The following is a 26907-nucleotide window of genomic DNA, read 5'->3' as shown; positions in this document are numbered from 1 at the left end:
GATAGATAGATAGATAGATAGATAGATAGATAGATAGATAGATAGATAGATAGATAGATAGATAGATAGATAGATAGATAGATAGATAGATAGATAGATAGATAGATAGATAGATAGATAGATAGATAGATAGATAGATAGATAGATAGATAGATAGATAGATAGATAGATAGATAGACTGTATAGTACAGTGTATATATATATTTTATATGTTATTCATTCATTTGTTTATTTTTGGACGCTCCCTTCCTCAAAGATCACCACAGTGAACAAACTCGCATGACGACTTGTCAGTTGTTTTTACATCGGATGCTCTTCCTGATGCAACCACAGACCACCGAGCTACCACAGCCCTCAGTGTGGAGCAGAGCACAAGTTTTTGTAAGAATAAATCCAAAATGTATTCATGTTACAGTCACTAGATTCAGCATTGTTGTCTAAAATCATGTTCTGCATTTCTACTCAATTATAAAAGTAAATAAAATTGTTTGGAGAAAATCAAAAGAAAATACCTGATTTATTTTTGGCTTTGTTGCAAAGGCAAGGATTGATATATTTATAGTGAAACTGTTTAAAAGTTTCTAGTCTTGTCAAATTAAATATTTTAACCAATGACAGTTTGTTTTCTGAACCGTTGCCTTGAATTAAAAGAAAAAGGATACATATTGTCAGCATGTTCAGACATTTGAAAAGTGTTCATGATAATGTAAATGTTAATAATGAGACTAAATGTGTTTCTTGAAATTCCATCCTGTTTTTTACATTTAAGGTTTAAAAAACATATATCTTCTTTATGCATCGATGCACTCTGTTTTTGGTATTTATGTGTTCGCTACAGTTGCTGACACCAAAGATTTTGCAGAGCTGGCAGAGAGGACAGACTCTGCTGGACCCATTGTTTTTCATTCTTATGTTGCTGCTCTGACCTTTCTTTATAATGGCCATGATCCATGATTAATGTATTCAAGGCCCACAGAACAAGACTTCATACAGGAAGCTGAAACGCATTTTCCTGCCTCAGATATTTTGTTGTGATTGAATTCAGAGCCATGATTTATGTTCAGGAGGCTACAAGTTAAACTCGGATTAACCAGGCTCAGTTTTTCTCCCAAACTCTGATCAAACTTCTGATTATTGTCCTAAGAGCTTAACAGCTAATATTGACTTCTCTTCACTAATATCCCGAATTTTAAGCTGAATCAATGTAAACACAACAGTTCCTTTGAAGACTTTATCTTCACAGTGTTTCTGTGGTAGCTGGGCGCCATCCAAGTTGCGTCAGAGAAGCAGAGGAACCAGCTCCGCTGCCTCATTAGCCGACACAGTGGCTGCCGTCAAAACCACCACTGTGGGCTTCAAAGCACAAGCTCCGGCCTGTGATCTGTGCAAAATTTTCTTTTATGAAAGCCTCATCATATCAGGGTTGTTATCACCATTAAAGGTCAGAAAGAGAAAGAAAATAGCAAGAGAAGAAGAGACTTGAATCAGACGAGAGTGGAACCCTGTAAGACGAACAAATCCAGACGAATAGGCAAGAATGAAAAAAGACATGATTGACTGAGTTGCTCTTTCTCCAACAAATTTAGTGCAACTCACTATTTTTGATTAAAGCTTTGACGGTTTGTTGTTCCCAGAATCTCCTGAAGTGCACTCAGAAAGAGAAAAACTTACATAAGGAGTGATGGCTGTGGTTTCACAAACTGTCCTGGCAGTTCCAGTCCAGGAGGGTGGAATTAGCCTACACTGCAAGAGCTAAGTTGAAAGTGAGAACTAGACATTTTTTGGAGAATGAATGGGCTCATGACGGTCTAGGTCTTCTAACTGACATTACCATCATCTGCATCTGGCCTTCAGGCACGCCTGTGGTCTCTCAAGAAAGAGTTTGAGAAAGAAGTCTGCAGTTGTTTAAAGGTTACATAACACATACTTGGAGCTGATCTGTTTCTCAGATGGATTTTAGGGTGATGAAGGCAACAGTGGTTTTGGTTAGTCTGGAGGATTTTAATCGCATATCCCTCTGTGCTGTCTGCAATGGAGAGCACGTAAGTTAAAGTTCCTAAATAATGAAAGCCATAACAATTTAAATAGACCAAAAAGTGTAGAAAATAAACTCATTTGCCGCTCTTTTTTCAGTATTTTTTTAAGAAGTGATACAGGTGTGTGAGGCAGTGTAGGAAGCCAAGAAGCTTTAGAGAAACTGTAAAAATACAGACATGCTAAAACATTAGAGGGCCCAACACAGTGCAGAACAAACTGTCATCAGTTCTTAGTTTTTATTAAAATTAAAATACTCTATGTAGCAGTCAAAATGATCTTCTAGCTGAGGTCACCTAGCTATATGTACTATGTATGTATGTATGTATGTATGTATGTATGTATGTATGTATGTATGTATGTATGTATGTATGTATGTATGTATGTATGTATGTATGTATGTATGTATGTATGTATGTACGTATGTATGTATGTATGTATGTATGTATGCATGCATGTATGTATGTATGTATGTATGTATGTATGCATGCATGTATGTATGTATGTATGTATGTACAGTATGTATGTATGTATGTATGTATGTATGTATGTATGTACAGTATGTATGTACAGTATATAAATACAGTATGTATGTATGTATTTATGTACAGTATATATGTATGTATGAACAGTATGTATGTATGTATGTATGTATGTATGTATGTATGTATGTACAGTATGTAAGTATGTGTGTATGTATGTATGTACAGTATGTATGTATGTATGTATGTATGTATGTATGTATGTGTGTATGTATGTATTTATGTACAGTATGTATGTATGTACGTACAGTATGTATGTATGTGTGTATGTATGTATGTACAGTATGTGTGTACAGTATATATGTGTGTATGTGTGTATGTATATATATATGTATGTATGTATGTATGTGTGTATGTATGTATGTATGTACAGTATGTATGTATTTAACCAACAGGATTCAAGATGCTGCCACAATGAATCAGTTCTAGACAACATAAAAATATTTATAACTCAATCATTTTGACAGAAATTGTGCTAAACTGGATGTGAAAGCAGCTGAAAATTAATCTCAACGCATATTCTGAACAAGATATCAGGACATATTGCTCATAATGCTATTTTTAAAGTTTGACTAATAACTATAACTTTTTCAATTTGTACTCATACAGTGAATTAGTGTAAATATCTCCCCTTAAAGGTAACAGGCATCATGCATTCCTTCAAAAAGTGCTAGGACAATAATTTAAATATTTGTAATATTTTTAAAAAATATACTAAATGTTGGGCAGCACGGTGGCGCAACTGGTAGAGCTGCTGCCTCTCAGCGAGCAGGTCCTTGGTTCAAACCCCAGTCCAGGGGCCTTCTGGGTGGAGTTTGCATGTTCTCTCCGTGCATGCGTGGGTTTTCTCCGGGTACTCCGGTTTCCTCCCACAGACCAAAAACATGCATGTTAGGCTGATTGGTAACTCTAAATTGTCCCTAGGTGTGAATGAGAGAGTGAATGGTTGTTTGTCTCGTTTGTCTCTATGTGGCCCTGTGATGGACTGGAGACCCGTCCAGGGTGTACCCCGCCCCTCGCACAGTGATTGCTGGACATGGGCACCAGCGACCCCCGTGACCCAAAATGGAATAAACGGGTAAAGATAATGGATGGATGGATACTAAATGTTTTTAATATATAGATTGTTTTTAGTTTATACACCCGTTGAAAGGCATGTGTATTAAGGTATGGTCTTCTTCTGTACGTCCATGAACTTCCGCTCGTCTTTGCCATAACTTCTGATCTTCTCAAGATAACTTAATGAAACTTCATATACATATGCATCATCACTAGACAGAGTATTGCATATACTCATCACCCCAGCTCCTAGGTTAAGGTTATATTTGTCAGGCCATAACTTCTGAACCAACTAAGATAAATAAAACTCAATATGAATTTGTACCATCACTAGACGGCATTTCACTTTTTTTTCATCCCCACAGCTTCAAGGTCAAGGGATCCCTTTCTTTACAGCTTTGCCAGGGGACAAAAGGATCACACCTGAGTTGGAATTATGTGAAATTCCAGAATGGACCCCACCTTTTGTACAGTGGCTGCTGGACATTGGCAATTGCAAACCCAAGAAAAGGGACAGGAAGAAAGCAGCTAAAGATAACTGATGAATGGATGGACATTTTTTCCAGCAAGTACTAGATCTGCCCTGAGGTTTTCAGGTGAAAACATCTATAAAAACCCAATCTTGATGATTTCCAGAAGACAGACCTACCTGATAAACAACCCAATCCAACTGGTTTCTGCTGCCTCTCTGCTTGCTTTTTCAGCTTTACATTTGCTGTCCTATTGGTTTGGTCTGTACCCTGAACATTTGTCAGAAATGGACCTTTAGCTCCCTCCCAATCTCAAGTTGGCAATACGTCTTTTTCTGACTGAAGCCGGAATTGCTCATTTTAGTGGAACTCAACACGCACAGCAAACAAGACTGAATAACCACCAGAACTGCAATTCCAGCTCTTACTCTGATTATACAGACACTAAGGTCGTTTTCACACCTGATAGTCCGGTAGACTCGGTTCGGGACCAATATTCATGAGCTTTTGTTTACATTTGAGCTGGTGCGTTTGCATTCACACTGCACTGTGCAGTCGAGTCAACCTGTTGAACCAATCTGTTCCCCCGCTCGCCTGTGGGGGCGCTGCACCAAGAACTACTGAAAGAAACGACACAAAAACCTCTGAAGACACTTCTTCTTCTTCTTCTTCTGTAAATATAAATAAAAACGAAGTGGCATCAAGTTTTAGCAGTTTTAGGAGTTATATTTTGTCATTTTTCAAAAATGGACTTAGCATGAGCAGAAGATGAGACAGAACACCATGGAGAATATTGTTTTTCCACACAAGGCGGCTGACGGCTCCATATAAGGTCAGAGAAATGCGTGTTTGTTCACCCTGCGGAGCGGGGTCCAGTCTGTTTACATTCACACTGTACTCAATGCTGGAGTTCGCTTCTACCGGACCGAGACCTAGGTTTTAGCCCGGGCCAGAGTTCACCTTTTTGTTCCGTGAAAGAGTTCGATGGCGCGTTCACACCTCCCTAAACGAACCGTACTTTTTAGGAAAACAAGCTAGAGTTCGATTAAAGCGGACTAAACAGGGCTGGTGTGAATGCACCCTAAAAAACCTGTAGCAAAAGACCCAAAACCTCAAATGACATCACAAGGGACATAGTTGTAATCGTGTGTCAGGTCCATAAAACATACTGTATACAAGTAGTTGAGTAAACTCAGATACCTTGCATCTACATCCTTGTGAGGATCAAGAACTGGTCCAGCTGTACTGCAGACGAAAACAGTATTGCTCTTCCTACGTCCAAGATGGAACTACTGGCAGCCATCAACCTGGTTCTGGAATGGGCCCATGAGATTCCTGATAAAAGCAATGTGACTGCACTCCTGGTTGGAATCATACATGTAAGTGGTTACTGAATTACACTTATAGTAGTCTGGCTCCTCACTTGACTCATTTTACCTGCTTTGCCTTTGATGAGTACGATTCCACTCGGCTCTCATCTTATCAGTTCTTCTCAGGTGTAGGTAATTTTCTTCTGTGACATGTTTCCTGCTCTGTGGGCGGGATCATCAATACAAAGTGGGCGGGATCGTAACAGGTCATTGTGTTCAAGCCACTCCACCCGTTGTGGTCCTTAATCGTCCTATAATCAGACTTGAATTTATTTAGCTTATCTTGGCACTGCTTACAAGTTGAGATGAAGCCATGCATCATCACTGATATCTGTTTGTAAATGTGTTCATTTTTTGTGGTGCCGTTTAGTTCACGCTGAATCCTAACACCAGCCAATAAAGTTAGGAAGGTCTGTACCTCATCATTTGTCCACGGCACTATTTTTGGAGCTTTCCTACCAGAAATCAACAAAAACAAGACACACTCAAGATGATCAGAGAGAAAGTGGAAGTTCGGATGTAGTTCGACATTTTGCTGCTGGGTGGGTCATCCAGTGACGTAGCACAGCTGGCTAATCAACGGCTGCTGTCTGCTTACGTCAAGATTGTCACCTCGGAGCAGCCCACTTGGAACGACAAACAGAGTAAGTAAAACGTGCTGAGTGGGGGAGGGTACCAGCAGAGGACAGGTCTTTAACCAGTGCAGTGTGGTACAGAACTGATGAAAGTTGAGACAGTAGCTAAGAGTCATTTGTCTTGGGAGACCCTACAGGGGCATTCAAACCCCTTCACTACAATAAAGTTTCATTTTAGTGTTTCTTCTGCAACACCAAAACATGAAGAAATAAAACAAGCTCACACGATGTGTAGGGTTTTTTTGCTTTCATTAATCTTCACGCAGCCTCTTTGGTGACCCTAGAACAGAAAAGGTATTAAATACTGACATCAAAGCCCCCCCATGTCATCTGGACAACAGAATATTTTATCTACAGGTTGTTGTTTTTTTACATGTAGCTAATAGAAGCTTTTTACTGAAGTAATTCATTAACAAAAGCATTAGAGTTTTGCCACAGACAAGGACAGCATGCATGACTTCAATCAAAAAAAATTACATAGACGAACGTTACTGCTTATAACTTTTCAGCTTCTAATAATGACAATGAATGGACTATCGTGGTTCTTTAAATATATTAAATTAAATGTAATAAAGCCATCACAGTTCCCCTTTAATGCCCTAAAATTCTGAGCAAGCTTATGCTTAGTCTGTGTCAATAACCAGATAAAATCCTTAAAATTCTTACCGATTAAATTGCTGTGGATTACATCATTTTTATCACAATCAAAGTGAGACCAGGTTGAAAGAAACAGACTCAAGCTCTTATAATGATAAAGTGGTTTTATTTACAGTGATTTAGTACTTACACACGTACAACGGGGGAACCCGGGAAACGTGGGGAAGGAGGGAGAGGTTTGATACAAGGACAGAGGGATGGTTGGTTAGAGAACAGGTTGTGGCCATTACTGGAAGATGGTTGGATTGTGGTGTTGAAAGGAGGGCAGATGATTCCAGGTAGGTATGGTATGGGTTGAGATGAGCAGAAGGATTGTAGAGGTTAGCTGATGGGCGAGTGGCTGAATGGTGGAGGCGCAGCTGAAGGTAAAACACAATGAAGGTTGCAGAGATCCACTGGCAGGTACTGATAATTGCAGACATGAGGTAGGAGACGAGGGATACAGGTTCTACAAAGCACGAAGAGAAAACAAAGTTACTATTTTAGCTCAGAGAATCACAAGGAAGCCTATAGCCAATACTGGTTGGTATCTAATCCTCCAGCAGGGACAGAAACACTTCTGCAGTCTCTTAAACTCCTGGAGCTCGTTAAGGAGCTGACCCACAGCTGCTACTCATTGGTGCCACCCATGAACCTGCAGAAAGAGCTCCTACAATTTAACTCTTTCTATATTGGTGCAAATAAAATAAAAACATAAAACTGACATAAGCTAAATCAATAACTGAATCTATTTGTTGCTTGAAGACAAGACGTTAAATTTAATTGAACCTTTTTTAAAATCTTAAATTCCACAAGTACAATTCCTTTCCGCAGTCTAGCTCACAAGAAAGCAACACAGTGGCCGAAGTCAGAAAAATGAAGGCTGCTGTCGGCATAATCAATCCAGTCAGAGCTGGGAACATGTGTCATCACAGGAGGACTTAAGGGTATCATAATTTAGGATTCTCTACTCTCCCATTTTCCATCTATCTCCATGTTTATCTTTGTGCCCTTTCCCATCCTCCGATCTGCTGCCTCCTCCTGCGTAGCTGGGAGCAAGCAGGTCCTTTTCTTTACCCACGTTTATCTTCGAATGTCACTCAAACAAAGGAAGGTTGGCTACACGTTTTAAAGAAGTGTGATGGTGTCCGCTTCAGATTTGCAGCGAGCAAGACAAAAGAGGTGTCATGTCAACAGAATGATAAAATACAAAAATGAATAAGAAACATAAATTTTCCAAACCAAATCAGATTTGCTTATAAAGCACATAAAGCACATCCAATCACATGTGGCACAACAAACTGAACTGTCTCACACTGTGCTTTCAGTGCTACATCTGTTAATCCAGACATGGACATGAAGTTCCAATTTTGTCCCCACATGAGAAAATGCAACAAAACAAAATAACAAAGACATCACAGCTGATTATCACAGCGGAGTGAAGAGAGAGCTGTCTGTGGATACAACGTAACACCAGATACGTGACATGTAGCACAGCTGATGTCGTTACGAGGCACAGAGAATCACATTTCTTTAGTGGAGCATTATAAATCAGCTGAGCCACTGTTTTTATGTCGTCTCTGCACTTTAGGCTTTTATCTCAGCATCGAACCACTGTGCACCTCACAGATGAAGGCAATAAGGAGGGAAAGGTCTGATAAACAGTGTTAAGGGCAACACAGTAATTTATCACAGCCACTGCTGGGTTTGGCCTTCTATTCATGTGCCCAGCACCCCCCAAAAAATAACTACATCGTCACTGGATAACCTGACGTTTGGATGTAAAAGAGAAAAAAAGGACAAATTATAAATAAATTAGAAATCATGTTATGCCTTTAATTCAACATCTACATAAGTATTGTTATGATTAAAATGTTTATATAGGGGCCGAGATGGTGTAGAGGCAGGGCAGCCAGCTTGGGACCCGAGAGTCCCAGGTTCGATCCCCAGTCACTGCACATCACGTGGTGTCTCTGGGCAGCACGTCTAATCCCCAAAAATGTCCCCCGTGCGCTTTCAATAGCTGCCCACTGCACCACCTGGTGGTGGATGGGTTAAATGCAGAGACTAATTTCGCCATTGTATGGAAACATACAGTGCTGACATTGTGATGACATTATTATTATTATTAATAATTGAAAAGATCTTTTTCAGATTTTTCTTACAGATCAAATCTTCATCCTGCAAATTAAAAAATAGAAACAAAAACAAGAGCCACTCTTGCACTCAGTCAGTTATTAGCACTTTCAGCTCTTCAAGTCATTTGAAGAGGGTTCTGTAGAAAGATTACAAAAAATAAAATCTTACCTGTTGTAGATAAATCTTAGAATATTTTCATTTTGCAGGAGTACAGTTGATTTCTGACCAGACTGACAAGTTAGCAGTTAGTCTGAGACCGAGGCAAATAGCTAGATCACTCCTCAGTTTGGTTAGATTAAAATCCATCCATCCATCCATCCATTATCTTTACCCGTTTGTTCCATTTTTGGGTCACTGGGGTCGCCGGTGCCCATGTCCAGCAATCACTGTGCGAGGTACACCCTGGACAGGTCGCCAGTCCATCACAGGGCCACATAGAGACAAATGAGACAAACAACCATTCACTCTCTCACTCACACCTAGGGACAATTTAGAGTTACCAATCAGCCTAACATGCATGTTTTTGGTCTGTGGGAGGAAACTGGAGCACCCGGAGAAAACCCACGCATGCACGGAGAGAACATGCAAACTCCACCCAGAAAGGCCCCCGGACCGGGGTTTGAACCAAGGATCTGCTTGCTGAGAGGCAGCAGCTCTACCAGTTGCGCCACCGTGCAGCCCGAGACAAACAACCATTCACTCAATTTCAAGACATTTATTTCCTTTCAATCAGCCAGCATATTCAGGCTGACATTTAATTGAAAACTGTGATAAAAATGTCAATCATAAGCATCTTTAACGCAATAAGAATTAAATATGTCTTACAATGTTGTAAAGGTGAACCTCCCAATAAATGTGACAGGATATTTTAATAAAATGCATTAAAAAACTGTATTAGTATTAAAGAAATGTCCAATATTAGTACATTAAAACTGATCTTTTTGCTCAGCACCTATTCTGTAGAAACTCTAGGTTTTTTTGTTTGTTTGTTTGTTTGTTTGTTTGTTTGACAGGTTTGGATTAATGGATTTTGAGTCTGGTCATTAGAAAATAAACAATAATATAATTTAGGTACAGAAATCTTTTTCGTGTTCTCATATCTCAGATGGTGAAAATACTGGGTTGGAAATCCAGTTGGAAGCAGAGTTTATGTGTCATTCTCTTCCTTCCATTCCCCAGAACTTCATTTTAATTCCATCAATGGGTGTATTTTTCTATACAAAGAGGTCAACCAAGCATTGCTAATTCATCTAAAATGCACTAACTTTAATAATACAACATAAAAAAGAAACATCTAGAGAATAATATTTGGTAGTTATTTGGATGAAGCTGGACTTCTGCTGTATGTGAAGTTTGTTGCAGGTGTGCAATTGTGGAATTTGATTTTGTGACTTGATTTTGATGAACTTTCAGGAAAAAAATATGATTGAATGTACATCTACACCTGAAAATCTTTTGGAGTCAACCTGATTCCAGATCTGTATCATGTATATGTAATGTATGTCATATCTCATGTCAAATACTGTATACCATATATCATGTATGTCACCACCTTACCGTCATAATTCAGTTAATCTCAATGTTACTACTTGTCACACAAGCTGTGTAGTTTATGTTAGCTATGTACAATCTTTTCAAGCTCAATCTTAGATTATCTGTCTTATACTATACTGTCATGACAAAGTGACAGTTTGAACAAACATGTAAAAAAACATAACATTTATGAAAATATTTTTATAAAAGTTACATACTTCAACTTTAAGTTTACTTTTGAATGAATGTATCAGCTTTTATAAATTTCCAAAGCTACACAAAGAAATCAGGCATTCAGTGGTTTTTGCACAATAATGTTCATGTCATGTGACCCACTGGCACAAAACTTGTGTTAAACTATTCTACTAGACCTGACAGACAGGCACCCTCATTTATTTTTCATTTTTAAGCATTTTTATTTTATTTTACATAATTTATTGGTTCAAAAATCATGGTTTTTCAATTCTATTCATTTCAGTTTATTTATATAGCGCCAAATCACAACAAAGTTGTCTCAGGGCACTTTACAGGAACATTCACACATAAAAGCCATTTAGTAAAGTTCTCTATCTAAGGAATCCAGCAGACAAGTTGAATCTTGGCTTCGTTGCAGTCTCCCATCCTGAGCAAGCACAGTGGCAACAGTGGAAAGAAAAAACTCTCTTTTAACAGGAAGAAACCTCCAGCAGAACCAGGCTCAGGACAAGCGGCCATCTGCTTTGACCGGCTGGATGAGAAGACAGGAAGGAGAGACAGACAAACACAGAATGGTAGGTCCAGGTATAGGTCCAGGTGTATCTGAAAGACAAAAAAAGCCCACATCTTAATGATAGAAAAAATAATTACAAATACAAAACAGGTTGAGCAGGTTTTTGTGCAATAACAAATTGAAAACTGCTTTAAAATGAGAAATACATTTAAGAAAAAGATCAAATCTAGATTGTTAAAAAAGTATATATGAAGTAGCTTAGTGTGTGTTTTGTATTAGAATTAGAAAAATTAGAAAGTTATTCATTTTGTACTGTTACTTGAAAATTAATATGTCTGAAATAATTGTTTGAAAAAAGGGGCAGATAACATAAGATTTTTTCTTCTTTCTGCTGCCTTTCATTTTAAATTTTTTTGTATCTTTTTATATATTGTTATGGAATTGTTTTGTACTTTTTTAAAATGAATAAACTTCATACCATACCATACCAAATAAATGATGGTGTCTTGTGTGTCAGATCCATTAGAGTAGTTTAACATTAGTTTTGTGTCAGTAGGTCAAATGATGTAAAATATGTACATTTTTGTTTCAGAAGAGTCTTTGGTTCAGTGATTTGCTGTCGGTCCCTAAACAAACCATTACATCTCGGAGGAGGAGCAGACTGAGCACAGCTGACTGAAATCAGACTGCCTGCTTTGGATCGAACAAAAGGAACACACTGCTGAAGCCATGGAGCTCGAATATCCAGCGTCCAACATAAAACTAACTTCACCGCAGTAGAGTTGAGGCTCCAGCAAAGCACAAACAGTTCAGTTCATGCGTGCACATCTGCTCACAGACTCATGTTCATGTTTGTGCTGATGTTCAATGTTTTATGTTATGAGTGCTTAGTGTATATTTAGTTAATGTTTTTCTTAGTTCATATCTTAGATGTTATTACTGTTTTTCTTATACATTTTATTGTTGGATGTAACTGGGACCCTGTGTACATAATTTCGCTCCACCACATGTACCACATGAGGTGCGAATGACAATAAAGAAACTCTGACTCTGACTCTGACTCTTCTCCCTTACAGCTGCGACGACACGATCACCAGTAAATAAAAGTTCACTTACCTTTTGTAGTTCTGGCTCTGTCTTTATTGAATCAGTCTGCTCACGTGGGGGTTGACGTTGATAAAAACCTGATAATTAGATGGTCTCTTTGGTACGCCCCTCCTCCATTGCCGGCCCTCTTCCTTGTTGACAGTCTTGTCAAACTGGTTGAAAACGAGAAAGTCCATGCTCAATAATCCAGGTATAAAATCCAACATTTTTCAGTCAAAAGTTTTCAGTTTCAGCACAAAAAAAGAAACTGACCAGATGACCTGACTGAAAAATTTTGGATTTTATACCTGGATTGTTGAGCATGGACTTTGTTGTTCTCTGTTATTTTTTTTTATATTCTCTGTTCTTTATTTATAGCTTGTGTGATTCCTTGTGTTTGTTCCTTTGTACTGAAACTCTGGCACAACAATTTCCTGCGGAATCAAGAAAGTTCTGTCTTATCTTGGGTACTGTGTACCAGCACAGAATCTTTTTAGTGGTACGCAGTACCGGACCGTACCGACTTACTTTCACCCCTGGTTGCAACGTTATGTTGTGTTCTTTTGGTACAGAACTGCATGTGAGTGAAAGGGGGTGGGTGTGACAGCAATAACAAAAACATGTATTTAGTCACGTTATCACTTGGATTTGAATCAGTACGTTTTGCATCCCATAAAAACAAAGATGTTAACACATAAACTGGAAAATATTCTGGCAATTTGGTGATATTTCCACAGTTGTGGTCTTGACTGTTATTGAAATGAAATCCCGAGTCCTCAATGTCCAAGTCTGATACGAGACTGAGACCATCAAAAAGTGGTCTCGAGATGAGTCTCGAGACAAAGACCAGTCTCGAGTACTACAACACTAAATCCTAGAATCCCTGGTGTTAATGTACGGTAATGATGAAAAGAACAAAAGAGCATAGCACTAACTTACAACAAAAATCATGACGTTGTGCTAATCTGACATACAGGTCTAACTCAAATTCAGTTGCATACAATCCAGATCACAGTGTAGATTAATTCAATAAAAAGTAAAACAAAAAAGAGAGAGAGAAGGAAAGTGTAATAAAATGGTCAGGGAGATGTAAGCTCTTTAACACCAATGAATAACATTCCTCCAGTTGAGATGCAAATATCGCATGATGCTCACATTAAGTTCTTGTTCAAAGTGTTGCTCTGCAATAAATGTTGTGATCTGCTCGTTTGTTGTGTTCAGTCACGGCTGTCTGATGTAAGATGGTGAACACAAAGGAAATCTTTAGAGTTGCATCCATTCCAGAGCTCTGCTCTCGTACTGGCCTCATTGGCTGTCCTGTTGTCTCTAATGTCCTCTGAGATCCACATATACCCAGTCAAAGATATATAGCACTAACATTTAATATTTTGTGTCAGTACTGACCATACTGACCAACTTTCATGACAATATGATGCTGAGAATGTGGTTTTTGAGACCTGAACATGACGGTCCATATTGCTCTGTCATGGCAGCAGCAAGACAGTGATATTTTTTTCTCTTTGAGTCTCGATTAATTTATTTATTTGAGTAATAATGCCTATACCATTTGCTTGATCATTATAGATAGGTTTTAAGTTATTTATTATAAATTTTGAATTAGGAATTAATATAGGTAGCCGATGTAAAGATAATACAATTTCCAACTTCTCCAACAAATTTGATCCAATTATTCATTATTGATTTCCATCCATCCATCCATCATCTTCCGCTTGTTCCGAAGTTGGGTCGCGGGGGCAGCACCTTGAGCAAGGAAGCCCAGACATCTCTTTCCACAGCCACCTCTTCCAGCTCTTCTGGGAGGAGTCCAAGGAGTTCCCAGGCCAACTGAAAGACATAATCTCTCCAGCATGTCCTGGGTCTTCCCCGGGGTCTCCTCCCAGTCGGACATGCCCGAAGCACCTCCCTAGGGAGGCGTCCAGGGGGCATCCTTTGCAGATGCCCGAACCACCTGAACTGGCTCCTCTCAAAGTGGAAGAGCAGCAATTCTACTCTGAGTCTCTCCCAGATAACCGAAGTTCTCACCCTAACTCTAAGTGAGAGTCCAGCTACCCTGCGGAGGAAACTCATTTCAATTGCCTGTATATGCGATCTCATTCTTTCGGTCACTACCCAGAGCTTGTGACCATAGGTGAGGATAGGAACGTAGACCAACCGGTAAACAGAGAGTTTTGTCTTACAGCTCAGCTCTCTCTTCACCACAATGGACCGGTACAGAGTCCACAATACTGCAAATGCTGCACCAATCTGTCTGTCAATCTCATGCTCCATTGTTCCCTCACTCATGAACAAAACCCTGAGATACTTGAACTCCTCCACTTGAGGCAGACCCTCATCCTCGACCTGAAGAGAGCAATCCACCCTTTTTTGATTGAGGACCATGGCCTCAGATTTGGAGGCGCTGATTCTTATCCCAGCTGCTTCACACTCAGCTGCAAACCGCTCCAGTGAGAGCTGAAAATCACGGCACAATGTCGCTAACATGGCCCCATCATCTGCAAAGAGCAGAGAAGGAATCCTGAAGCCACCGAACCAAAAACTCTCCGCCCACTGGCTGCACCGAGATATTCTGTCCATAAAAGTTATGAACAGAATCGATGACAATGGGCAGCCCTGGTAGAGTCCAACTCCCACCCTGAAGGGGTCCAACTTACTGCCGGCAATGCGAACCAAGCTCTTGCACCACTTGTATAGGGACTGAACAGCCCATAGCAATGGGCCCCCAATCCCATATTCACGGAGCCCCCCCCCCCCCCCCCCACAGTGTACCCCAAGGAACACAGTCGATTGCCTTCTCCAAGTCCACAAAACATATGTAGACAGGATGGGCAAACTCCCATGACCCCTCAAGGACCCTAGTGAGGGTAAAGAGCTGATCCAGTGTGCCACGGCCAAGACGGAACCCACATTGTTCCTCCTGAATCTGAGGTTCGACCAACGATCGGACTAACTTCTCCAGTACCCCTGAATAGACCTTATCAGGGAGGCTGAGGAGAGTGATGCCCCTATAATTGCAGCACACCCTCCGGTCCCCCTTTTTGAAGAGGGGAACCACCACCCTAGTCTGCCAATCCAGTGGCAGTGCCCCTGATGTCCATGTGATGTTGCAAAGGCATGTCAACCAGGACAGCCCCACAACATCCAGAGCCTTAAGGAAATCAGGGTGAATCTCATCCATTCCCGGAGCCCTGCCGCCTCTGAGCTTTTTAACAACCTCTGCGACTTCAGCCACAGTTATGGATGGATCAACCCCAAAGTTCCCCAACTCAGCTTCCTCCATGGAAGGCGTGCTAGTGGGACTGAGAAGGTCCAAGGAGTATTCCTTCCACCTCCCGATGACATCACTGGTTGATGTCAACAGCAGCCCACCTTCACTGAATACAGTATTAATAAAGTGCTGCTTTCCCCTCCTTAGTCATCTGATGGTTTGCCAGAATCTCCTCAGAGCCAACTGAGAGTCGTTATCCAAGGTCTCACTGAACTCCTCCCACATCTGAGCTTTTGCCTCAGAAACAGCCAAGGCTGCGGACCGCTTGGCCCTCCGGTACTCCTCAGCTGCCTCCAGAGTCCCACTGGCCAACAAGACCTGATAGGACTCATTCTTCAGCTTGACAGCCTCCCTAACTTGGGGTGTCCACCACTGAGTTTGTGGATGGCCACCACGAAGCACCGACAACCTTGCGGCCACAGCTCAAGGCAGCTACCTCAACAAGTGATGTGCGGAACATGGCCCAATCAGACTCCATGTCCCCCACCTCAGCTGGAATGTGGTTAAAGCTCTCCCAGAGGTGCGAGTTGAAGATCACTCTGAGGGGTTCTTCTGCCAGGCATTCCCAGCAAACTCTCACTACACGTTTGTGTCTACCGGGTCTGTCTGGCATCTTCCCCCGCCATCTGATCCAACTCACTACAAGGTGGTGATCAGTTGACAGCTCAGCTCCTCTCTTCACCTGAGTGTCCAAAACAAATGGCCGCAAATCAGATGACACACCTATGAAGTCTATCATCGATCTACGACCTAGGGCGTCCTGGTGCCAAGTGCACTTATGGACCCCCTTATGTTCGAACATGGTGTTTGTGATGGACAAACTATGACTAGCACAGAAGTCCAACAACAGAACACCGCTTGGGTTCAGATCAGAGAGGCCATGCCTCCCAATCATGCCCCTCCAGGTCACACTGTCATTACCCACGTGGGCATTCAAGTCCCCCAGCAGAATAAAGGAGTCCCCAGCTGGCGCACCTTCCAGCACCCCTGCCAAGGACTCTAAAATGGCCAGATACTCTGAACTGCCATTCGGTGCATAGGCACAGACAACAGTCAGAGCCCGTCCCCCCACCTGAAGGCAAAGGGAAGTCACCATCTCATCTAGCGGGGAAAACTCCAACACACAGGCACCAAGTCTGGGGGCTTAAGTAGACCCACACCAGCTCGATGCCTCTCACCATGGGCAACTCCAGAGTAGAATAAGGTCCAGCCCCTCTCAAGGAGATCAGTTCCAGAGCCCATGTTGTGCATTGAGGTGAGCCCAACTATATCTAGTCGGTACCTCTCAATCTCATACACAAGCTCAGGCTCCTTCCCCACCAGAAAGGTCACGTTTCATGTCCCAAGAGCCAGCTTGGGTAAGCCAGGGTCAGAGTCCCAAGGTCCCCACCTTCAGCCACTCCCCATTGTATCACCCATCTGCTTTTATGGCCATTCCTGCAGGTGGTGGGTCCACAGGAAGGCAAACCCATGCTGCTCCTTCGGGCTGAGCTCGACCGGGCCCCATGGGTAGAGACCCAGTCACTAGGCGTTCGCTGACGAGCCCCTCTCCCATGCCTGGCTCCAGCCACGTGTGGGCAATGGACACTGAGTTCCTTGCTGTATCATGTCCATAAAAATCTTTGGAAAATCTTTGGAATCACTCTTTGTCTGGCCTGTCACCTAGGACCAGTCTGCCTTGGGAGACTCTACCAGGGACAATTATAATTGCCCCTGACAGCATAGCTCCTAGGATCATTCAGGCACACAAACTCCTTCACCACGATAAGGTGGTGATTCAAGGAGGAGTGGCAATTCAAGGAGGAGTGAATTAATGAATTGAACATTCATTATCCAATTATCTTATTGTTTGTTGCTTGTTGATCGTGCTTTATGTGTTTGTTTGTTTCAAGGTTGAATCAAAAGAAAAATATTTTTAAACAACTTATTTCTTCACTAATCCAGACCATCTTGGTGTTAATGTCTTTGTTTTTTTTAGCTCTATCCATTGCATCTTAAAAAAAAGAAATTCTTGGACTGTGGGTTTTATTCTGTCTAATGCCTAATGAGGAAAAGGGGGATTTGTGTCTGTGATCTGTCAGGATTTGTGGTTTTTGTGAGGGTTGTTTAGAGTCTCTTGGGTTTATGATTGGATTTATTTATCTTTTGTGATCTCTGTGTTTGATTTACTCATATTATGGTTTTTATTTCCTGTTCAGCTCCTTTGTGTTCCTCTGTGAAGTATTCTTTCTTCCTCAGTTTCAGCTCCTCCGTCCTGCACGCTCTTTCACCTGTCCTCATCCCCTGTTAGCCACAGCTGCAGCCACTCTTACCCTTGGTCCAGATGTTCAGTCTGTTTCCACATCTACAAACCGGATTCCAAAAAAGTTGGGACACTAAACAATTTGTGAATAAAAACTGAATGCATTGATGTGGAGATGGCAAATGTCAATATTTTATTCGTAATATAAAATAGATGACAGATCAAAAGTTTAATCTGAGTAAATGTAACATTTTAAAGGAAAAATATGTTGATTCAAAATTTCACAGTGTCAACAAATCCCCAAAAAGTTGGGACAAGTAGCAATAAGTGGCTGTAAAAAGGAAATTGAGCATATAACGAACAGCTGGAAGACCAATTAACACCAATTAGGTCAATTGACAACATGATTGTGTATAAAAAGAGCTTCTCAGAGTGTCAGTGTCTCTCAGAAGCCAAGATGGTAAGAGGATCACCAATTCCACCATTGTTGTGCAGAAAGATAGTGCAGCAATACCAGAATGGTGTTACCCAGTGTAAAATAGCAAAGACTTTTAAGTTATCATCATCAACCATGCATAACATTGTAGTATGACATATCCTGAGATATATTCATACTGTTAAAACGAGTTCTTTCATTTTTCTGGACTGTGTAACATACGTGCAGTGAATGTAATAAAATGTGGACGTGAGACGTTAATTATCTTTGACTCACCAAACGAGTGGGTCATTTATTAACAGAATCAAGTTTAACACATCACACATTTACATTAATTGGCAAGAATTGAAAAATAACGACATAATTAATCAGCTTTACAACCAGGAAAACCATACGGCCATGATTTTCCGTTGCTTCACCACAGACATTTCTGAAAACATCTGGATTAATTTGCTGGCAGATAGGAGAGTTTAAAGATGGAAAGTGAAGTTTGTCTACAGAGAGATGTGTGAGGGAATTTGTCTGTTTTAACCAGAACATGCACGCTCCTTCGGAAATCAGCTTGTCCCAACAGTACACTTTTGGTGAAGGTCGACTTTTACCTTTTCTGAAGATAGATCAGTTCCGGCGTGAAGTCCCACTTCTAGCCACTGTTCAGCGTCTCCGTAAGAACAGCTAAAGACCTCGAGAGTCGTGTGAGGTTATCCAAACAGAAGTTATAATTCCCAAAATCGTCTCTGGTTCAGCTTGATTCTAATTCAGCCGCATCCTGAATGCCAGCGTTCTGCATTCTGAACTCCCAAACTCTCTGCATTCTGAATTCCAAAAACTCTCCTTGAACTAGGAAGTGCCCACATTTTAAAGAGCTCTACTTCCGGTTCATTTGAGAGCCTTTTGATTGGTCGATGGACCAAAGCAGAGGTGTGGTTTGTGATGTAAGGTGTTATTAAAAGTCAAGGAAAAGATTCAGATTGTTTAAGAACAGACAGAAAGATATCATGGAAAAACCAGACTTCGTGGAGCCACTCACCAAGTATCTCGCTGTAAAAGTTCAACATGACATTTCTTTTCAGTAAACTTTCAGTTGACCGAAACTCGAACTTTGACACACTTACAAATTTGCTCACTTCAAAGCAGACGATCAAGAAATTGAATCATTACTCTGTAACGTACTCTAACTTGATTTCACTTTGAATTGAGGATTAAAAATCATTACTACTGTTTAAGTAAATAAACATGAGTAGTTCACTTCAACATGTAAACATTGTTTGAACTAACACAATTTGATTATCAAAACATTTGTAAAATAGTAATGATCATAGAGAATTGTCTTTTTCCACTTGATTAATTCAAGAAAGAAAGTCTCAGGATCGATCAACCTGTATTTCTGGATGCAAATCAATGAAATGACAGTTTCTGACCATATGATCCTAAGGTCAAGTTTTGACATCAGGCCTAGTCCACTACAACATCAAAAGATTCAGAGAATCTGGAACAATCGCTGTGCGTAAGGGTAAAGGCCTTAAAACTCCACTGGATGCTCGTGATCTCCGGGCCCTTAAACGTCACTGCACCTCAAACAGGAATGCCACTGTCAAGGAAATAACAGAATGGGCTCAGGAATACTTCCAGAAAGCATTGTCAGTGAACACAATCCACCATGCCATCCGCCGTTGCCAGCTGAAACTCTACAGTGCAAAGAGGAAGCCATTTCTAAGCAAGCTCCACAAGCTCAGATGTTTGCACTGGGCCAGGGGTCATTTAAAATGGACTGTGGCAAAATGGAAGACTGTTCTGTGGTCAGATGAGTCACGATTTGAAGTTCTTTATGGAACACTGGAACGCCATGTCATCCGGACCAGAGAGGACAAGGATAGCCCAAGTTGTTATCAACGCTCCGTTCAGAAGCCTGTATCACTGATGGTATGGGGTTGCATGAGCGCTTGTGGCATGGGCAGCTTGCTTGTCTGGAAAGGCACCATTAATGCAGAGAACTATGTTCAGGTTCTAGAACAACATATGCTCCCATCTAGACATCATCTCTTTCAGGGAAGACCCTGCATTTTTCAACACGATAATGCCAGACCACATTCTGCAACAATCACAACATCATGGCTACGTAGGAGAAGGTTCCGGGTACTGAAACGGCCAGCCTGCAGTCCAGATCTTTCATCTATAGAGAACATTTGGTGCATCATAAAGAGGAAGGTGCGACAAAGAAGGCCCAAGACGATTGAACAGTTAGAGGCCTGTATTAGACATGAATGGGAGAGCATTCCTATTTCTAAACTTGAGAAACTGGTCTCCTCTGTCCCCAGACGTCTGTTGAGTGTTGTAAGAAGAAGGGGGGATGCCACACAGTGGTAAAAATGGACTTGTCCCAACTTTTTTGGGCTTTGTTGACGCCATGAAATTTGGAAACAACAGATTTTTCCCTTAAAATGATACATTCTCTCAGTTTAAACTTTTGATCTGTGATTTGTATTTTATTCTGAATAAAATATTAGATGTTGGCACCTCCACATCATTGCATTCAGTTTTTATTCACAATTTGTTTAGAGTCCCAACTTTTTTGGAATCCGGTTTTTACCTCACCTGTGCATTAGTAGTTTCAATTGCTATGCTCCTGGCAACTTTCCTCAGTTGAACATTTTGTTGCCTCGTCATACTTTTGGACTTTGATTTTGTTTGAACATTTTTGAGCTCCTGGAGTCTAACTGGATTCTGGGTCCAATTCTCCTCCAACATTGACAAAAACTTGAATAGAATTAGATTAGAGAAGAATCTATCATTTATTTTTTTAAAGAGACGACTGATCAACATACATTTTGTGGTTAAGGTAAAAAAATAAATAAAAAGAGAGAGATGAGGGAAGTTTTAGCTAAACAATTTCAGATCAAACATCAAATTCTCCGAAACATCCAGTCGTTAGTCTCATCTGAATTAAATAGGAAGAGAAAATGGAAGCTTCCTGTCTTATCCAGGTCATCACACTCCAATCTGATGATGCCTGTTTTTGCATTTCAAAGGAACGCTGGAAGGATGGCCTCCTTTTCTGCTCACCACTACAAGTTCAAATCAGTTTGAGACTCAGGCTCCATGACCAAACGTAAATGTGGAACGAAGGATCAGAATTTTCGTTTGGAAAAATGCTCTCTTCACTGTATGGGTCCATATAGGAGAGGGCTACTTTCATCAACACCTCTTATGGAGAAAATGTGTGCAAAACAAGCAAAAATATGTTTTACTAGCTGTTTAAAATGTTCAAACTGTTAAACTGACAGAGCCACAAAGGGGAAAGTGGAAACTGGAGAGGACCTAAATGACTGAAATGACTAATAAAAATAAAGATGAGAGAACAAATATAAAATGAGCGTTCTGGTCCAACAAATGTTCAGTGGTTGGTATCTCCCTGCCATCCATCACCAACAGTCTGGACCTGGTGTAAACAGAAAAACACAGCACATACTGCAGTGCTCATGTTACAGGAGGAGATCTCAGTGGTTCCAAATTAACCCCCACTAATGGTTTGATAGCTGGAATGTTTCTCCATTATCTGTCTGTGAGTCGGGAACACGACCGGGTCACTGGATCACAGACCGCTTGCTGTTTCTGCTCACTGCTATCATCTGTGTCCTGTTCATCTGTGTCAGTCTGTTAAAAAACAGCCAAAATAATAAATGAAAAAAAAAATTTAAATTTTGCTCCACTTGGTGTTTGTAACCATACAAGACATTTGGCAAAACCAGAGCCAGTGATGGGAAAATCCAGTTACAGCATTTAGTTTATAAAATCATGAAATAGACAAAATTATAAAACATAAAAAAGACAAGTGTCCTAAAGCTATAAAATGACAAATGAGAAAAAACAATCTCTAAAAATTATTTTTCTTGTTGTGTGCAGCACATAATTATAAAAATATTAATGATACAATGTTATGCGTAAACATAGAGTGGTGAAAAAAATGTGCATGCACATGTCTGATCACATCATGCAAACAGAGCTAAAGATATTGTTCCTAAAAGAGAAAAAACATGAGGGAAGAGTTTATTTTGCACGAGAATAAATAATATAGATTAACTGAATCTGTGCATTATTTACACAAATAATGTAAGTCGCATGTGAGGACATGCACACTGATTTATGAATGCGTGAACCATTACAGCATCTGTGTGGCACATATTAACCCCCCCCCCCACACACACACACACACACACACACACAATCAAATTACAACAAATCAGTGGTACACTGATGTTCTTCGTTGCTGAAGAAATTGAAAAGTGGATGTTTTCTAGTTTTGGAGATGAGTGTTTCTCTGGAGTGGAATTGAACAGTGAATGCAAGTAAACAATGTTTTTGGTGCACAATGTTTAAGTTGATGGAGTTACACTGTGTCACTTCAACACTTGCTCTTGCCGAGGTCGGACGCTTTCCCCCTCCTCTCCTTCTCCTCTTTGCTTTGCTGCTCTGTCTTGTCTGTGAAACTGTTTAGAGCCTCTCTTCTACAAATCTTCTGAACCATAATTATAGACTTGGATTTGGTCAGTTGGTCCCTCAACACAACTGATAACATTTCTTCGAAGAGAAGACAGGCTTTAGGCGAGCTGATTTGCCCTGTTGGCACGCACGCAGCTGGACATCTCATGGACTTGGAAGACTTGATGATATGCCTATCTCTGTTGCCATTTGTGGATTTTAAGGACACATATTTAATTGGAGTTATGATAACTGGTTCCTGCTTTTTGGATTCGGCTTGTCTATCTACAATCAAGGAAGTCCTCAGCAACAAATTTGGACCTGGTCATGCTCCTTGCCTTATGATGGTTTGGTTCATGCCTCGAGCACCCAGACTCAAATGCTTTTGGCAGAATGGATCAGATCTCGGGGATTATTATCAGGCACGGTCCATTGGTGTGGCCCTTTAATTTGGACATTTCAGAACTGAATGGGCCAAAACAGACTCAAGGTACATGTCATTAAAGTTCTGTCTGTCCCCAAAACAATTGTGTTTATCCGAAGTTGGCTCACTTGGTTGGCCTTGCAGGCTACCTTATCTGACGCTCCTCCCCCCCCCCAATTTCGGTTTTTCTTTTACTTTTTTTTTTTGCTTTTTAATTTTGCTGCTCAAATCAGAGTTATCAACTGTTATCAAAGAAGAAAGTTTAGTTCTAGGGAAGCACCGATCCACTTTTCTTTTTCTTTTTTACTTCCGATACGATCCCGATACCTAGATCTGTATGTTGGCCGATACCGATACCGTTCCGGTTCCAATATCAGGATCATTATTGATTTTATACGAGGTTTAAATAATCTTCTCTCAAGTACAATTTGTACAAATATATGCATTTCCAAAAAGGTAACTTGAGGTAAGTTTTATTAACGTTGGATAAGTTTTAAAGTTAGAATTAAATCTTGCTCACACAAAACACGTGTTTGTTTATTTCCTAGCTTTAAAGTGGATATTAAAGTGATTAAATGGCTTTAAACATCTGCTAAATTCATAGTATAAACCAACACAGACATGTTCCAGTTTTTAATATTTTACATCTCTTTAGTAGCTGTTTCGTTTATATATATGTATATATATATATATATATATATATATATATATATATATATATATATATACAATGCCTTGCGAACGTATTCGGCCCCCTTGAACTTTTCAACCTTTTGCCTTTTGCCACATTTCAGGCTTCAAACATAAAGATATAAAATTTCAATTTTTTGTGAAGAATCAACAACAAGTGGAACACAATCGTGAAGTGGAATGAAATTTATTGGACGTGTCAAACTTTTTTAACAAATAAAAACTGAAAAGTGAGGCGTGATGGGCAGACTGAGCAGGGCTGACTGAAATCAGACTGCCTGCTTCGGACTGAATGAAATGAACTAAATGAATGACTGAATGAAAAGAACACACCGCTGAAGCCAAGGAGCTTGAATGTCCAATATAAAACTAACTTTATCACGGTTTAATGTGGTGCTATGTTTGATTAAGTTCGTTTTATTGTATGTCACGACCGAGCTGCCCTCTCTCGGTGCAGCGGCTCTGCAGACATTGCACGTTGCTGTCTTGATTTGTAGTGTTAAGTGTAAAATACTTTCACACAGCGGACATGTTTCGTTGAAAAGTTGGTTAGCTGTTAGCCACAGCACTGCTCAGTTTATACATATTTACTCACATTTTAGCTGCTGCAAACTATGAAATGGATTTCCTGAATGTGAGGCGGGTCTTATTACTCTGGGTTCATGAGACATGCCTCCTTTCAGGAAATCCATTCCATAGTTTGAAGCCAACTTGCAGAGCAGCTGGCAGGGAATCACATGTGGAGAAGTTTCAGCAGACAGACATGCATCATGGATCGGAAATCTCTGCAGGTTGGATTGGAAAAATCTGATACGTAAATTATGTTGGTATCGGACGCCAATACAGGATCGGATCGGCCCCATCCCTACTTATTTCTTTGTATTTGCTCTTGTTTGTGTGTGTTTATACAATTAGCAAAAATATTTAATGAACCAGTAGAGAGAGAGGGAGAGCGAGAGAGATCTCACGCAAAGCAATATATACAAAAGGCCTATTATCTACGGTATATTGCATATATGTGATACATTGAAATTTATTTTAAAGTAGTTGTTTCAATTCTGATGAATGGTGAATGAAAACAGTTGTTGGGACATAAAATACAAATTCATTGTTAAAAAAAATTTAAATAGTTTTTTGGTTAAAATAACTTTTTTTCTGTAAGGACTTTCCTGTTAAGAGATATTTACTGTATTTGTGATCGACCTGCCGAGCTGTAAACGTCAGTGATCGATTAGTCATGCCTGCGGAGCATGAAGGAGGAGGAGCTCTTGACAATGCTTCATTCCAACTACACCTGTGTCAGAGTATCTTCTACTCTTATTACTGTTGTCCTTTTTTAGGTAGCTATAGAGTTTTTGTGTTTTTAAAACGTTTGTTAAACATTTTCTGTTAAGTTTTTGAGTATCTTCACCTAAAAGTTGCTGGTTTTGATCGAGTCGTTGATGTTTAGGGCCGTGATTTAAAATGTTTTAAGTTATTTAGCTTCTTTCAGTCTGCTGTTGACGTCTCACCACGAGGCGGGTGTTGGAGCATGACGTGAGTGTGTAGACGATCCAGCTTAGTGAAATGTACATTCAAGGACAGAAAATAAGACTGTTTTGACTACACTGATGGTTAAATATTTTTGTTTTTATTTTGGTAAATGGACACATGTACATTTCTATTTTTATTAAAATAAATTCACCTATAGCTGCCTGCATGAAAGCATCATGTCAGAGTATCTTTTACTCTCATCTTCTTTCAGGTTGCAACACATACAACCTTTTGCAGTCAAGATGGCCACCATAGCTAAACAACATTAACCAATCCTAAAATGGCTAAAACTCCTTGACCAAAACAAGAATAACTTTGTCCTTGATGAGATTAAGATGATTTTAGTTCAAAACTCCAGCCTGAATCCAGTTGGTCCTTTATGGAACTATAGGGATGTTATTTATGAGTAAATTTTTCTTTGTGCTGCCAACAAATCTGCTTTTAATTTGCTAAAATAATAAACTTAAGCTGCTTCCCAGCACAAATACAGTTCACAAATACCATCTGTGCAAGTACAGGTGTTGGTCTTCTTGCATAGCAGGTCTGAGTTGTGCATGTGGACAGCTTGGACATTGACGTCACGGCCGAGAGTCGCCCCACAACAGCAGCTCTGTGCGTCACTTGGCTCACGGCGAGCCCGAGAGAGGGACGGCAGGAAGGAGACAGGTAGGACGTGGCTGAGGTGGAGGACGGAGAGGAGGATGCTTTGGATCATTTAGTGGAAGTCAGTGGGACCTGTGCCAAGGCGGCACTGAAGACAATTTAGTACGAATAAGGGAGGGACAGTGGGAGGATAATGGAACAGAAAGAGGACACAAAGACAATTTGGTCATCTTTTTGAAGGATACATACAGACAGAAATGATGCAAGAAGGGCCACAGTTCACCGGATGATGAGAATTTTTATATAAACAAAAATTCAAAGGAGGACCATTCCTTGAACAGACATCCTGCTGCTTGAACTGCTGCTAATTAGGCACTCTGGTGCAATAATTAGACTCACATCCAACTCTTTAAAAAAGAAAACCTCCCTTCAGATTTCTTCCATCACATTGAAGTTTTCAATTTGTGGCTTCTGAGCTTCAAGATCACATGAACAACAAAACAAAGGTTTTATGGCTCGAGACACAAAGGATGAGTAGGATGGACATAACAAAGCAGGACACTGAACAACTTTTAGGTTATCTGTTAGATCCGGTGCGTTCCGCTTCGTTCCTTCATCACAGGAATGTTTTTGCTTATGATGCAGCTGCTGCCCTGAGTTTTCTCTCCATCTCAGCGCTGGCTCGTGCGTCATCAAAACAGATGACTCTATTTACAGTCAACTTCACACTCAGTCAGTGAACACTCATGTGAAAAATGAACCAAGACACCCCCCCCCCCACACACACACACACACACACAGGTTTATCACACATGTATCTGAGACTTGTCACAACAGTCAACACAAATAATAAAAAGGTGTGATGCTCTGAGGTGTTTAATGTTACTAAAAACCTCTAAAGTTTAGAGAAAATGCAATAAAATAATTAAAAAATAAAGAAATAAAATGCACAACTGAGAAAAATTAAGGTTTTCAACTAAAATAACAAAATTAATCAAAAA

Source organism: Nematolebias whitei, chromosome 10 (genome assembly GCF_014905685.2).
Source record: "Nematolebias whitei isolate Nwh7 chromosome 10, NemWhi1, whole genome shotgun sequence".
In the NCBI taxonomy this organism is placed as follows: Eukaryota; Metazoa; Chordata; class Actinopteri; order Cyprinodontiformes; family Rivulidae; genus Nematolebias; species Nematolebias whitei.
Note: the sequence above shows the minus strand (reverse complement) of the source record.